The sequence below is a fragment of the Theropithecus gelada genome, chromosome 20 (genome assembly GCF_003255815.1).
Source record: "Theropithecus gelada isolate Dixy chromosome 20, Tgel_1.0, whole genome shotgun sequence".
NCBI lineage: Eukaryota > Metazoa > Chordata > Mammalia > Primates > Cercopithecidae > Theropithecus > Theropithecus gelada.
The window spans coordinates 26,599,653-26,616,477 of record NC_037688.1 but is presented as its reverse complement, the minus strand read 5'-3'; the positions used below and the strand labels follow the sequence as shown (position 1 = coordinate 26,616,477).

General features: G+C 47.2%; 1 protein-coding gene across 3 annotated transcripts in view; it reads right to left on the bottom strand.

Annotated features, from left to right (window-relative positions):
• Positions 1-16,825, bottom strand: part of CDH1 (cadherin 1) — a 102,318-nt gene that overhangs the window by 60,395 nt on the left and 25,098 nt on the right. The window contains exon 1 of one of the 3 annotated variants that reach the window (XM_025369985.1): positions 15,040-15,617. The exons of the other annotated variants lie outside the window; for them this stretch is intronic. The gene's annotated coding sequence lies outside the window, so the exon portion shown is untranslated. Of the gene's footprint in view, positions 1-15,039; positions 15,618-16,825 lie in introns of those variants that run through there. 3 annotated transcript variants of the gene reach the window in all.

The window sequence follows — 16,825 nt, the reverse complement described above, 5'->3', positions numbered from 1 at the left end:
CCCTGTCTCTATTAAAATTACAAAAATTAGGCCGGGCGCGGTGGCTCAAGCCTGTAATCCCAGCACTTTGGGAGGCCGAGACGGGCGGATCACGAGGTCAGGAGATCGAGACCATCCTGGCTAACACGGTGAAACCCCGTCTCTACTAAAAAATAGAAAAAACTAGCCGGGCGAGGTGGCGGGCGCCTGTAGTCCCAGCTACTGGGGAGGCTGAGGCAGGAGAATGGCGTGAACCCGGGAGGCGGAGCTTGCAGTGAGCCGAGATCACGCCACTGCACTCCAGCCTGGGCGACAGAGCGAGACTCCATCTCAAAAAAAAAAAAAAAAATTACAAAAATTAGCCGGATGTGGCGGTGGGCACCTGTAGTCCCAGCTACTTGGGAGGCTGAGGCAGGAGAATTGCTTGAACACAGGAGGTGGAGGTTGCAGTGAGCCGAGATTGCACCACTGCACTCTAGCCTGGGTGACGGAGCAAGACTCTGTCTCAAAAATAAATAAAGTGTACAATTTCAGGCCGGGCATGGTGACTCATGCCTGTAATCCCAGCACTTTGGAAGGCTGAGGCAGGTGGATCACCTGAGGTCAGGAGTTTGAGACCAGCCTGGTCAACATGGCAAAACCCATCTCTACTAAAAATACAAAAATTAGCTGGGTATGGTGGTGCACGCCTGTAGTCCCTGCTACTTGGGAGGCTAAGGCAGGAGAATCGCTTGAACCTGGGAGGCGAAGGTTACAGTGAGCTGAGATCGTGCCACTGCACTCCAGCCTGGGCAACAGAGTGAGACCCCATCTCAAAAATAATAATAATTAAAAATTTAAAAATACAAAAATTAGCCAGGTGTGGTGGTACACACCTATAGTCAAGCCACTCAGGAGGCTGAGATGGGAGGATGGCTTGAGCCTGGGAGGTTGAGGCTGCAATAAGCTGTGGTTGTACTACCACTGCACTCCAGCCTGGGTGACAGAGTCAGACCCCATTTCAAAAAAAAAAGAAAAAAAAGGAAATGTTACCTTTTCTAAAACACTAGCACCCCACAAACACTGCTTTTGAAGGCAGTCTTGGCTAAAGCCTTTGGTGGTGGAGATAATATTAGCAGCTAATGCTCTATAGCACACTACATGCCACGCTTATATTAGTCATTTATGTTCATAATAGTATGAATTAGGTACTATTATTGTCTCCATTTGACAGATGAGAAAACTGAGGCATATGGAGGTCGAGTAACTTGCCCAAGGTCACATAACTGACAAGTTACTGGTGTGAACCTGGAATTCGAGTGAGCACAAGCCATCTGGCCCCAGAGCCCATGGCTCTTGACCACTATGCTTTCGTGATGGGTTTTCTGCCTATGAGGCTTGAGAAAGACTGGAGGAAGCATGATGCCAACATACCTGAACACCACACTAAATGAACCCAGTGGGGACTGTGGCTTTCTCTCTCTGAACCAGTTCATGATATGAGGCTTAGAGGCACCAATGCTGCATTAGGAACAGCAACAAACACAGGCTTGGGACTGCATAGTGGTTACAAGTAACAAGTCTAAAGTCAGCCACACCAAGATTGAGGTTTCAGCTCCACCACTCAGACATACTTAAGGTTAAGTCACTTACCCTCTCTAAGGCTTAGTTTCCTCTCTATAAGATGGGCCAAATGGCAATCTCTACATAACAGGACTGTCGTGAGAACTACATGAGAAAGTAATGTAAAATGACCAGCCCAACCTGACAAGCCTGTTGGATTTTATGCATGGGCTGTTTTGCTGAAAACTGTGCATAACTCAAAACGTGCTCAGCTTTCCTTTAAAAGTAGATGTGATGCACTCCCATTCTTTAAAAGTTGCAATGTAAAATGAGACTTTATGCCAGGTGCAGGGACTCATGCCTATAATCCCAGCACTTTGGAAAGCCAAGGTGGGAGGATTGCTTTAGCCCAGGAACTCAAGACCAGCCTGGGCAATATAGTGAGACCCCTGTCTCTACAAAACATACTATTTAAAAAAAAATTTTAATGGGATTTTACTAAGTAAAATATCATAGTGCAGTTTCAAGTCTGAATGATTCAAACCCGCTGAATGTCAGGTACTGTCCATATAGCTAACATTGGACTCCTGCTGTGTACCAGGCGTGCCGCTCAGCACTTTAATGCACTATTCACGCTCAGGAAACATTGGTCATTATTAAAAATAGTAAAAGTATATGAACTATGCTTGTTAACTTCTACTACATTCAAAGAAATCTAAAATAGGCCTGGTGCGGTGGCTCATACCTTAATTCCAACATTTTGGGAGGCCAAGGTGGGTGGATCACTTGAGGTCAGGAGTTTGAGACCAGCCTGGTCAAGATGGTGAAACTCCATCTCTACTAAAAATACAAAAATTAGGCATGGTGGTGCATGCCTACAGTCCCAGCTAGCTACTCGGGAGGCTGAGGCACAAGAGTCACCTGAACCCAGGGGTTGGGGGTGGAGGTTGCAGTAAGCCAAGATTGCACCATTGCACTCCAGTCTGGGTGATAAAGCGAGACTCTGTCTCACCAAAAGAAAAAAAAAAAAAAGAAATCTAAAATAGTTATATTTGAGGACTTTTGACAATCTTCCCTCCTAACTTTCCTCCTTTGGGGTGGATGGGGGAGACCTGTAGAAGACAGGGGAAATGTAAAGGGGGACATTTTGCTAAACATCTGAGTAACAGCTTTGGAAAACGATCACACCTAAGTTTACACTGTCTTGACCTTGATGTCTAATTTCAGGGCCTATCAAATCATAACCTTTTGTTTCTCTTGAAAGCAACATGCTGATACCATCAGCTTTATCTTAGACCCTTCAGATGTAGAAATGCCAGCTATGCTTTATTATAGGGGAAGGAAATGTCTTTTTAAATTACAAACTTGAGGCCGGGCGCGGTGGCTCACACCTGTAATTCCAGCACTTTGGGAGGCCAAGGCGGGCGGATCACAAGGTCAGGAGATCGAGACCTTCCTGGCTAACATAGTGAAACCCCGTCTCCACTAAAAATATAAAAAATTAGCCAGGCGTGGTGGCCAGCGCCTGTAGTCCCAGCTACTCAGGAGGTTGAGGCAGGAGAATGGCATCAACCCAGGAGGCGGAGCTTGCAGTGAGCAGAGATCACACCACTGCACTCCAGCCTGGGCGATAGAGCAAGACTCCGTCTCAAAAAAAAAAAAAAAAAAAAGTTACAAACTTGAGTCCCATGTGTGGCTGGTGTGTGCATGCATATAGCTTACATGAAACCTACATGCTTTTAAACACAAAAACAGAAACATGTAACTGCTCCTAGAATCCAACCGATGCTTCAAATTCTATCTCCAAAGTGGGAGAACTAAAAGGGGGCCTTAGGCACATCAAAGGCAGTAACACCACCTTCTCTTCTCATGTTTCCTTCTGGGTACACAAGGACCTCGGGAGGCAATGTTTGAAATGACTGGCATGTGAGCGTTTGTAATAAACACAAGACATTCTTGGGATGGTTGGGGATATCTGCCATCAGAGTGGATGTTAGATGATATACATTTTCTTAGCTGTGATAATGGCATTGTGGTTCAGGAGATGCAGACTAGAGTATTTAGGGGTGAAATATGCCTGCAGCATACTTTCAAATGACTCATAAAGTGCATGCTCGGACGCACACGCTTAAGAGGCACACACAGAGAAGGCAAATATGACAATGTTAATTGTAAAATGAGGATGTTCTTTTTTTTGTTTGTTTGTTTGTTTTGAGACAGGGCCTTGCCCTATTACAGGGCAAGTGCAGTGGTGTGCAGTGGTGCAATCATAGCTCATTGTACCCTGGACGTCCCAGGCTCAAGCAATCCTCCCACCTCAGCCTTCTGAGTAGCTGGGACCACAGGTGCGCACCACCATGCATGGCTTCATTGTACTATTTCTCAACTTTTATGTATTTAAGTTTCCATAATTAAAAGTTTTGGGGATGGGGAGGGGCTTCTATAATGAGAACTAACCAAACTCACCATGTGGATTTACTGCAGATAAAATCAGGGCTGAGACTCACCTAGTATGGACTGACACAAACACACCAATGGTTGACATATTGAGAAGTCCCATCAGTTGATGAGTAGCCTTTGCTCTGATCCTCCTGGGGGCCTCCCCAGTGCCCACCCTCCACCTGCTGCCCAGGGCCCCAGCACTTCTTGAGCACCGAACACCAGGCATCCACTTTGATTGCAAAGGGTCCAGGCTGTACTGGTCATCCAACTTTACTTATTTATTTATTTTATTTATGACAGGGTATTGCTCTGTCACCCAGGATGGAGTGCACCACGCTGAATGCAAAGGGTCCAGGCTATACTGGTCATCATCAAACTTACTTATTTGAGACAGGGTCTTGCTCTGTCGCCCAGGCTGGAATGCAGTGGTGCAATCTCGGCTCACTGCAAGCTCTGCCTCCCGGGTTCAAGCAATTATCCTATCTCAGCCTCCTGAGCAGCTGAGATTAAAGGCGCCCACCACCACGTCCAGCTAATTTTTGTATTATTAGTAGAGATGGGGTTTCACCATGTTGGCCAGGCTGGTCTCAAACTCCTGAGCTCAAGTAATCTGCCCACCTCAGCCTCCCAAACTGCTAGGATTAGTGGCATGAGCCACCGGGCCCAGCCATCATCAAACATTTTAAAACTGTGCTTCTGGCCATTCACGGTGGCTCATGCCTGTAATCCCAACACTTCAGGAGGCTGAGGCAGGAGGATTGCTTGAGGCCAGGAATTCAAGACCAGCCTAGGCAACATAGCAAGACCCTGTCTCTACAAAAAATTTAAAATGAACCAGATGTGGTGGTGTGTGCCTGTAGTGCCAGCTACTTGGGAGGCTGGGGTGGGAAGATCGCTTTAGGCTGGGAAGGTGAGTGGCAGTGAGCTATGACTATACCACTGCACTCTAGCCTAGGTGACAGAACATGGCCCTGTCTTAAAAATAAATAAAACATTATTCTTGCAGATTCTTGCTACTGGCCATACTCCACCAATCTCTCCTCTTGGCCATCTTTGTCCACATAACTTGTTTCTCATGGATATAAACAGGAAGAGCCCTGTGGCACACAGGTTAAGTGCTCAGGCTGAGCTGAGTTTAAATCTTGGCTCTGCCACCTCCCATCTGCGGGACCCTGGACTAGTCACTTTACCTCTCAGAGCCTCAGTTTACTTCATTGCAAATTGGAGATAATACAGTCAGTTCTTCAATAATTCTTGTTTTGAAAATGCAAATGTGTTTCAGTGTAAACGATGTATTAGGAAATAACTTGAGCAGGCTGGGTGTGGTGGCTCACACCTGTAATCCCAGCACTTTGGGAGGCCAGAGCAGGCAGATCACCTGAGGTCAGGAGTTCGACACCAGCCTGGCCAACATGGTGAAACCCTGCCTCTACTAAAAATACAAAAAAATTAGCTGGGAGTGGTGGTGCACACCTGTAATCCCAGCTACTGGGGAGGCTGAGGCAGGAGAATCACTTGAACCCAAGAGGCGAAGGTTGCAGTGAGCTGAGATTGTGCCACTGCACTCCAGCCTGGGTGACAGAGCGAGACTCCATCTCAACAAAAAAAAAAGGGGAAAATAACTTGAGCATAACTCAATGTCAAGGTTGCTCACATGTGCAATTTTGTCTCCAACCAACACTAGGTGAATGCAGAAGACTCTATCCAGCTAAGCACAGGGATGCACAAAACACCCACCTTCTCCAACTGCCTCAGCTCATGTGTTACACACCTCACCCGCCCACACCTGGTGTTACAACTTCCATCTCATTTCAGACAATTCTCCTTCCCCCGCTTATAATAACAAGCCGCAACCCTTCAGAGACCCATTTCCACAAGCAAAATTCTTTTTATCTAATGTATTATGATGAAGTTCTTGAGTGCTGAGCTCCTGAACCCATTTTCCCGTAAGCCTGGTGGTTTTTGTTTTTGTTTTTTGAGACTGGGTCTCACTCTGTTGTCCAGGCTGGAGTCCAATGGCACAATCACGGCTCACTGCAGCATTGACCTCCCAGGCTCAAGCGATCCTCCCATCTCAGCCTTCCAGGTAGCTGGGACTACCAGGTAATTTTTTTGTACTTTTTGTATTTTTTGTTAGGATGGGGTCTCACTCTGTTGCCCAGGCTGGTCTCAAACTCCTGGGCACAAGCAATCCACCTGCCTCAGCCTCCCAAAATACTGGGATTACAGGCTTGAGCCACCGCGCCCAGCCTAAGTCTGGTGTTTTTAATAGGTGATTTGACATAGTGTGGTGATTTTCAGGAAGACCTACGTCACAGGGTATGGAGTGAAGTATACATAATATCTGTACACAGCGGGGGTTAGCCCAGAGCCAGGCCAGTTGTAAGTGGTCCATAGATGTCAGCTGTGACTGTTCTCTCGCTCTGAATGTAGACAGAGCCTGGTGCATAAAAGATGCCCAGTGAGCATTTATTGAATTTTCCTTGATGGGTCTATGGCTTATTAATCTTAGTGAACTAATTAAAGAGACTTATCTATCTCTCCCATATGTTGGAGAGGAACAAACCATAAATTAGAGAGGAAGCTTCCAAGTTCTAATGGAGTCCTGCCCTTCTGTGCATGGCACGAAGAGGATAAGAAAGACAGTGTCCCTGTCTGCTAGGCCTGCCCGATTAGGTGGTAAGCAAGGCAAGGACATGAGCGACTGGCCGTTGTGTGGCAACACGGGGCCAATTTTGAGATAAGGAGCCTAGACCCTGAGTCCTTAAGTCAGGGTCCCAGTGTAGCATTAAGTGGTTGAGAGCCCCAGGTCAGAGGTCAGACGACCCAAGTTCAAGCCCCAGAACCACTTATCAACTATGCCATCTTGGGCATGTGATTTCACCTCTCCTGCCTCAATTTCCTCGTATGCAAAACAGAAATAGTGATGGTCTCTATTTCCTAAGGGCATGGGATGATTCAACAAGTGAATCCACGTAAAGCCCTTTAGCACTGCCAGACACAGAATAAAAGTTCAATGGGCTAGGCACGGTGGCTCACACCTGGAATCCCAGCACTTTAGGAGGCAGAGGCAAGATGCCAGGAGTTTGAGACCAGCCCGGGCAACATAGTGAGATCTCATCTTTACAAAAAAAAATTTTTTTTTTTTTAGATGGAGTCTCGCTCTGTCACCAGGCTGGCATGCAGTGGCACGATCTTGGCTCACTGCAACCTCCGCCTCCGGGGTTCAAGCGATTATCCTGCCTCAGCCTCCAGAGTAGCTGGGACTACAGGAGCACACCACCATGCCCAGCTAATTTTTGTATTTTTAGTAGAGATGGGGTTTCATCATGTCGGCCAGGATAGTCTCAATCTCTTGACCTCGTGATTCACCCGCTTCCACCTCCCAAAGTGCTGGGATTACAGGCATGCGCCACCGCGCCCGGCTACAAAAAAAGTTTTTTTAATTAGCCTGGTATGGTGGCACAGGCCTATGGTCCCAGCTACTTGGGAGATCAGGTGGGAGGATTGCTTGAGCCGAGGAGTTCAAGGCTACAGTGAGCTGTGATCTGCACTGCACTCCAGCTTGGGTGACAAAGTGAGACCCCGTCTTAAAAAGAAAAAATAAAGGGGCTCAATATATATTAGCTGCTATTCTGGGATTCTACGGCTGAAAAAGAAGATCAGAGTTTGCATAGGAAAGCGTAGGTGTGAGTAGCAGCCAGGGAAGGTCTGAGTTGCCTGGGACTACAAGGCAGAACAGCCGGGAGCTAACTCCCACCAACCGCCCGCCCCGAACCCTTTCTCACACACCAGCCCGTGCTTAGCCGTGTGCATGGAAGAAATGAGAATCAGCTCTGTCTCCTGCACATCATTTCCAAAAGACGGAGCGCCTCCTCCGCTGGCGGGGAAAGGATTCCTGTGGAACCTGACGCAGGAGTTGGCTGCACGATCTGGTTTGTATCACTTCATCTCGGTGGAAGCTGACGGAGGCAGAGGCACTTATCTGTCTTTTGGAAGACAAGGTCTAAAAAACTAGAGATCAGCTCTAGCCTCTGCCTTCCCCTCCCAGCTTATCTCCCGCCTGTGAGCCCATCTGCCCACCAGGCCCTGCCACACTGGGCCTCTTGCCCACTCCGCATACCGCGCTCCTTCCCGTCTCAGGCTCTCAGCCCTTGCTGTTCTTCTGCTTGGAATTCTCTTCCTATTGCTCTCTTCATGGCGTCCTCCTTTCTACCACGAAGTACCACACAAGCGTCCTCCTGCCTGACCCACTCCTCAGCTAGAGGGGCCCTGCGCCACTACCCCAGGCACTCCCTACTCCGTTTCACTGCTTTACTTCCTTCTAGAATGTGCCGCTCTCTGAAATCCTTCCTTATTGCCACGTTCTCTGAAGGCGCAGGGCTGGTGCCTTGCCCATGGCAGGCTCTGAATGAATCTGGATGTCGACTGGCTGGTACCCACCTGAAGGCAGAAGTGGAGTCATTCATCTGTCCAGGAACATCCCCTAAGGGCCCTCTATGTGCTGGGGACCTTTGGGTTCTGGCAGTAGGGATGGGACACAAGAGACCCAAACCTTTACCTCTAGGTCCTTTAAGGCACAGGAGAAGGTGTAGTCAGGGGATGCCTAGCCAGGCAGTGTCTTGTGGACGACAGGCCCAATCAGGAAGGTGATAGTTTTACGACGGGAGGCGGAGCTCCCCAGAGCACACACCTGGTGGTGGTAGAGAGGGCTAGGCCAGGTGGCCCCAAAAGCCCTTCCAACTGTATGATTCTGAGGCAAAGGTGAAGAAAGCAATATAATAGTAGCCAAGAAAGGACCCCTAACTGACAGGGAGGAAAGGTCTCCAGACAGACTCGGACCTGAAAACAGCCAGGGGCATGACAGTAGCCATCAGAGGCTACCATTTTCTTTAAAAAAAAAAAAAAAAAAAAAAAGGGTGGGCGCGGTGGCTCAAGCCTGTAATCCCAGCACTTTGGGAGGCTGAGACGGGCGGATCATGAGGTCAGAAGATCGAGACCATCCTGGCTAACATGGTGAAACCCCGTCTCTACTAAGAATACAAAAGAAATTAGCCAGGTGTGGTGGCACGCACCTATAGTCCCCAGCGTGAGCCACAGCTCCTGGCCCCAGCTAATGTTTTTATCTTTTGTAGAGATGGGGTCTCCCTGTGTTGCCCAGGCTGGTCTTGAACTCCTGGACTCCAGTGATCCTCCCACGTTGGCCTCCCAAAGTGCTTGGATTGTAGGTGTGAACCACCACTCCCAGCCATGGATAAAATATTTTAATTATGAAATTACATTTGCAGGTCAGGCACAGTGGCTCATGCTTGTAATCCCAGCATTTTGAGAGACCGAAGCAGGAGGATCACTTGATCCCAGGAGCTCAAGACCAGCCTGGGCAACATAGTGAGACCCTGTATCAATCAAAAAAAAAAAAAGAAAAGAAATTGCATTTGCAGAAGGTTTTCTATGAACACCTGATAGACCACGGTACAATTTAGAGACATTTTACCACATGCTGCCTCGAAGGAATCAGAAAGCAGCCAATAGACATTGAAGTAGGAAGAGCAAGAGCATGATTTTGAAAAAACATATGTACATAAATCTAACTCTATGTATGAAACATTTCTATAGGCATATTTTAGTAGTTATTGATATAGATCGATTTGTAATAAATATAGAAACAAGAGAAATAGCTGTGTAGTCATTCATATTCAAATATCTGAGGACTTCCTGTATGCTGGGCAGAATTCTGAGCCCAAGCCCTAGACATACAGCAATGAACAAAACAGACCCACCCTCAAGGACCTCATATTCAAAGAGAGGAAGACAAGCAGTTCATGAAGTTGAATAGTAATTAGTGCCATGGAAGAAAGGCAGGGTGGGTGGTACAGTGACAAGGGTATAGATGCAAGCTATTATCCAAGACAGACTCTGCTGAGAACTGGGGCAGTTTGAGCAGAGACTGGAAAGAGATAAGCAAAAGTGGCATGAGGACACCTGGGGGAAGGGTGCTGCGGACACGGGGAATAGCAGGCACAATGGCCCTGAGGCAGGAGAGTGTTGGATAACGATTTGCTTTAGTAAAATGCCATTACTTATTCTTGCATTTATATTACAACATACAAGATAATAATAGAGACCTCACTTCTAGGAGGATGTATACAAAAATGTTCCCTGGTGGTGATATCTAGATAGTGACTTTACACACAATTTAAATATTTTTGTTTTTATTAAGAGATGGTATCTCCCCGTGGAGGCTGGAGTTGAACACTTGGGTTCAACTGATCCTCTCACCTCAGCCTCCAGAACACCTAGGATTATAAACACGTACCATTGCACCCAGCTTTTTTCTTTTAGCTATCTGTATTTTCCAGTGTTTTCCCCACATCAAACATGTATTAGCTGCATAATGATAAATACCAATGGAAAGGCCTAAGCATTAAGGGCTGTTGCCAAAATCACATGAAGTTAACAGCTCTGTGGAGAAGCCGGATCCTCTCTAAGACACAGATTTATGCTTAACTCATAGAAACCTAATTATGCAACTGATCTTATTTTCCTGTTTGCTCAGAGTCAAATTTGTGGTCTGCTTTTAGCAGGGATCTAGGTCTGTGGCAAGCACATCAGTATCCAACCTTCTTTCTATACTCATCTTTCTTTTTAAATTGTAATTAAGCCAGGCGCGATGGCTCACGCCTGTAATCCCAGAACTTTGGGAGGCCAAGGAGGGCAGATCACCTAAGGTCAGGAGTTCGAGACCAGCCTGACCAACATGGAGAAACCTCGTCTCTACTAAAAATACAAAATTAGCTGGGTGTGGTGACACATGCCTGTAATTCCAGCTACTTGGAAGGCTGAGGCACTTGAATCCTGGAGGCACAGATTGCGGTGAGCCAAGATCACACCATTGCACTCCACCCTGGGCAACAAGAGCGAAACTCCGTCTCAAAAAAACAAAAAAAAATGTAATTAAAATATTTTATAACATATTTTTAGAGATGGGGATCTCTCTATGTTGCCCAAGCTGGTCTGGAACACCTAGGCTCAAGTGATCCTCCTGCTTCAGCCTCCCAAGTAGCTGTCAATACAGGTGCACGCTACCACACGTAGCTCTCCTCTTATCTTTTATTCTTACTTCTCCTTTGCCCATTTCCTTAACCCTTTCTGAGAAATACATATAGCTATTATGCAGTTATGCATCTGGGTGCCCCAAACTTCAAAATTCTTTGTTGGAGAGGTGGGAATGAACAAAGCAAATACAAAAACAAATGAGCAACAATAACAACAAAAGACAAGATATAAACAAGAGATTCTTAATGAAGTCTTGAAAAAGAAATGTTGTTTTGGGAAGTCTTGCTACTATGAGAAAGAGAATCCCCGTCTCTGGGGAATCCCAACTTTCTCATTATTGAAACTTAATGGTCTAAAATGGAGCAGGGATGGTCTGGTTCATTGTGTTCTATTATGAAAATAAAACGACCCTAAAACTTTCTAAGTGACAAATCTCCCTGTCACAGTAGACCACAGCTAAATGAACCTCTCTGGATCTTAGTTTCCTCATAGAAAAACGGGGTCTAGGCCGGGCACAGTGGCTCACGCCTGTAATCCCAGCAATTTGGGAGGCCGAGACAGGCGGATCACTTGAGGTCAGGAGCTCGAGACCATCCTGGCCAACATCGTGAAACCCCATCTCTACTAAAAATACAAAAATTAGCCGGGTGTGATGGTGGGCACTGTAATCCCAGCTACTCAAGAGGCTGAGGCAGGAGGATTGCTTGAACCCAGGAGGCAGAGGTTGTAGTGAGCCAAGATCACACCACTGCACTCCAGCCTGGGCCACAGAGTGAGACTCTGTCTCAAAAAACAAAAACAAAAACAAAAACAAAAACAAAATATGGTCTGGAACTTACTACTCCCACAGAATAACTGGGAGAATTATATGTTACTATACTAATGCTCAGGGCAATGCCCACATAAAGTAAGGCTATGTCAGTGTTAATCATAATAGCAATTATGTTTACCCATTATCAGTAATAACTAATAGTATTTCTGAGTGCATACATGACATTCTATATTGTTCATCTCATTTAATCTCCCCCAAAACCTTACGAAGTAGGTTCTACTAATGCCATTTCACAGAGGGAAAACATTGACAGGAAGACAAGATGCCCTTGAAAGAAATCCTGCTACTGGTCCCGTGGATTTTGGGAGAGCCTGAGTCAGTTTTCTCAAGGAAGGGAAGTGGTGCATCCGGCAGTTAGGGACAAGTTGTGAATCTTTGCCCTGCCACTAAATAGTCAAGGGCATGTCTCAGAGCCTCAGTGTCTTCATCCATAAAATGGGATAATAAAAAAATTTTTTTTTTTTTTGTAAACAGAATCTTGCTCTGTCGCCCAGGCTGGAGTGTAGTGGTGAGATCTCGGCTCACTGCAACCTCTGCCTCCTGGGTTCAAGCGATTCTCCTGTGTCAGCCTCTCAAGTAGGTGGGACTACAGGCCCATGCCACCACACCCAGCTAATTTTCTGTATTTTTAGTAGAGAAGGGGTTTCACCATGTTGGCCAGACCGGTCTCAAACTCCTGACCTCGTGATTCGCCTGCCTCAGCCTCCCAAAGTGCTGGGATTACAGACGTGAGCCACCACGCCCTGCCGATATAAAATTACAGTAGAGTTGGTGTGAAACACTAAACAATCTCACAAATGTAAAACTAAATGCATATCAGTAACCGAGGGGTTCTCGATCAATAAATAACTGAAGGGTCTTTGATTATTTGACACATAGGAGAAGATTAACTAAAAACAAGGCACAAGATAGAAAGAGAAACTAGATCCAACTGTGACAGAGAAATTTCCCATGAGAGGAAAACAAATCTTTTAAAAAGTGTTAAATATCTGAAAGTCATGACATGTCTAGAAATAAAGAAAAAAAAAAAAAGGGACAAGTCACCTGGCTTGAGGCAAACAAGCAAAGACAACTCAGGAGCCCTCAGGTTCATGATTAATTGCCCTGCGATTTTGGGATTTCATTTAGATTCAAATAACTAAAATGCCTTACATACCTGCTGGATCTGTTACCAAACTCCAGATGGATTAATCATAGACCAAATCCCCTCCACCTTTCCAAAAAAATTAAAAAGCAGCCAGGCGCAGTGGCTCACGTCTGTAATCCCAGCACTTTGGGAGGCCGAGGCGGGCGGATCACGAAGTCAGGAGAATGAGACCATCCTGGCCAACATGGTGAAACCCCGTCTCTACTAAAAATACAAAAATTAGCCGGTGTGGTGGCGGGTGCCTGTGGTCCCAGCTACTCAGGAGGCTGAGGCAGGCAAATCGCTTGAACCCAGGAGGCAGAGGTTACAGTGAGCCGAGATCACACCACTGTACCTGGCGACAGAGCGAGACTCCATCTCGAAAAATAAAAAATAAAAATAAAAAAGCAATTTAATTCCCCATTCACAGCACGGAAAGTCCCCAAACTTCTTAGTTGGCCCAACCTAAAAGTGAAACTGCAGCTGCCTTATCTCCATGCTGGATCTGTTTTCTGCTCAGCTTGAGTTTCATGCTGGCTTCTCCCAGACAGCAGGAGAGTTTGGTGATGCATTTTAATATTGGGTTGGGCAAGTCAGAAATAAGGGAGTTGTGTTTGCAGACTCATAAAAGTGATGCCTCTTCCCAAAACCATGTAAGTTAACTTGTGAAATCATCCACTCGTCTGCATTATCCAGTCTACCCTCCCTGCACTAGGAGCCTAGATGGCTGAGATCTTGGATACAGCAGGTGCCTAATGACTACCTGAATGGAAGAGTGAATGATGGGTGAACAGATGAACAGACAGGCAGAAGGAAGGGGCCCCCTGGCCACCTACGGTCTCTTGTCCAAATACACTGGAATCCCTCCTCCACCACTGAGTTGCTGGTGCTGCTACACACCTTGCATATTTTGCTTGTTTTGCTTCTCCAAGAACACACGGGGAGTTTGCAGGCCTCAACTTCATTTCCCTTCACCTCTGTCTTGATAGACCCTGAGATTGGCTCTATGTTATTTTATTTTATTTTGAGATGGAGTGTCACTCTATTGCCCAAGCTGGCGTGCAGTGACGTGATCTCAGTTTGCTGCAGCCTCTTCCTCCCAGTTCAAGCAATTCTCCTGTCTCAGCCTCCCAAGTAGCTTGGACCACAGGCACACAGCACCACACCTGGCTAATTTTTGTGTTTTTAGTAGAGATGGGGTTTTGCCATGTAGGCCAGGCTGGTGTCAAACTCCTGACCTCAGGTAATCCACCCGCCTTAGGCTCCCAAAGTGCTGGGATTACAGGTGTGAGCCACCACGCCTGGCCGGCTCCCATTTTAGACTAGTAATGCCACTCAGTCAGCCCTAAATGTCATCTGGGATGATTCCTCAGAGAAATCTGATGAAAGATGTGGACATGATGCACATCTGTGAACTGATCACACACACACATACACACACAGACACACACCTTTGTCTACAACTTCGGGTGGCTTCATAGCCCATCCCCCACCAAGCCCAATCAATAATCATCTTTTTTCAAAAGTAAACAAAGAAAACAAACATCAACTCTCAAATCTCTTGACTCGAAACCTCTGGGAGGGAAAGCCCCTCAAAGTCTCCACTTTTAAGCTCTCCATGTGACCACCCCCAGCTCTGGCCCAGGTTTGGAAACCTGCTCTCACCCGGCTTGTCCTCGTAGTGGGATCCAGGGACCACCAGTTCCAGCACAGGATGGGCTTATTTTAAAACGCAGATTCCTGGACTCACTCCTGACTTAAACATCAGAATCTCTAGGGGTGCAGTCTGCACTTGTAGTTAGTTTTGCAGGCGGTTTTGAAGCATATTAAAGACAGAGAACTGTTTCCTCAGACTTCACAGGGTTAAAATGTCAGACAGGCCAAAGGCCTGTAAACAACTGCTAATGAACTAATCAGCATTTCAAATGATGGAGCCGGTACCTGTATCCACTTTCCCAGAAGTGGGGGAGGAGGACCGAGGGCAGGAGACCCCTCCACAAAATTTCTTCTTCCCTCCCCTACTTCCAGGTCCCTTGCCCCTCCCACTCTGGGAGGTCCTCACCTTTCCTCAACTGCCTCAGCAGTTGCCTCTATCAAGCCGGCTGTTCCCCTCTCTAAACCTCAGTCTCTTCATCTGTAAAGTGGGGAGGAGGCTAGGAGCCAATGGACTGTGGCCATAAGGGAATTTGAGGTGTAAACCCACTCCCAAGACCCATTTTCGCAGCTGAAATTGGACTTCTTCCCCCAGCACCCGCACCAGGCATTCTCCGGGATCTACAGGCTGTGTTTGTTTCTCCCCACCAGCCCGCCTCCAACTATAATGTGAATTCCACACATTGTAGGGAGTGGGGATTTTCTTCTGGCACAGGGTTGGCTCCACAGTCAAGAGTGAGTTGGAGTTTTGGGCTCAGTGCCTGGCTGGTACTAAGCACGCAAAACAGGAATAGCTGTCACCATAATTTCTCCTCAATGTAAAAAGCAGGGGAATTGAATGCTTTAAATTAAGCTACTTTTTACCACTGATTTATCTTCAGGAAGCAAATAGCCTTGCTGAGGGGAAGAGAGGAATCAAACTTCTAAAGGTCCCTTACTGTTTAAAAAGATGGCCAGAGAGATCCACCTAAGCTCAGCTGGTTTTAGGCTTTTCTTTTTTTTGAGACTTTTCTTTTTTCAGAGTCTTGCTCTGTCACCCAGGCTGGAGTGCAGTGGTGCTCACTCTTGGCAACCTCCGCCTCCCAGGTTCAAGCGATTCTCCTGCCTCAGCCTCCTGAGTAGCTAGGATTATAGGCGCCCACCACCATGCCCGGCTCATTTTTATATTTTTAGTAGAGACTGGGTTTTGCCATGTTGGCCAGGCTGGTCTCAAACTCCTGACCTCAGGTGATCCTCTGGCCTCGGCCTCCCAAAGTGCTGAGAATACAGGCGTGATCCACCGTGCCTGGCCTGTGTTTTTGTTTTGTTTTTGAGAGGAGCAAAATGAGATGAAAAAATAGTGGAATTTTAGGACTCTGGCTTCTTCCTCTCCATTATAATGCACTCGCTCCCTGCAAAAGTCCCCAAAAGATGGAGATGTCACCTCCACTGGGGGTTGGGGGGTGACTCTGCAGCCTAACCCTCCCGCAGCAAAGAGCCCCTCATCAAACTACTCACTGAGTGGCAACTACACACCAGGCTTAATGCTGGGGGCTGTGAATACTTCCCAAGTACCCAGCCTGGTGGAGGAGCATAAAGGAACCCAGGGAATCCCAACTGGCAAAGGGAAGGGGTGGGATGTATCCTGACACAGGCCTTGGGGATGAGGATCAGAGAAGGCTTCCTGGAGGTAGCAACAATGAAGCTGGCCCTGAGAGAGAAATGAGCCAGGCAGGGAACACTGGGAGGTGTCCCCAGTGGAGGGGGTTAGAATATGCCAGAGCCAGCAGCACCATTGGAAATGGGAGTCCATGGCCCCACCCTGGGCCAAGTGGAGCAGAAGTCCAGGAGAGGCCCAGGCCTCTATGCTCAGTTCAGAACCTGAGCAGGCAGGCCAGTGCCCATGCTACTAACCACCAGGCTCCACTGCCCAGAATGGAGAGGGGAGGCAGAACTGGCGGGAGAAGGCAGCCGGTGGATCTGGGCCAAAGGCCCAGAGGAGTACCGAGGGAAAGACAAAGTCCTGGTGATGGGTACAAGGCCCTCCACATGCTGCCACCCCCTCTGCCCTTCTGCCAGCCCGTGCCCCTTGATCACTGACCTTGTCCTGCTGCTCAGTATCAGGGGTGTGTTTTTGCTGTTCCCTCCGTCTAGAACACCCTTCCCTACCTAGTCACATGGCCTGATCCTTCAACTCTATCGGGTCTTTGCTCAAA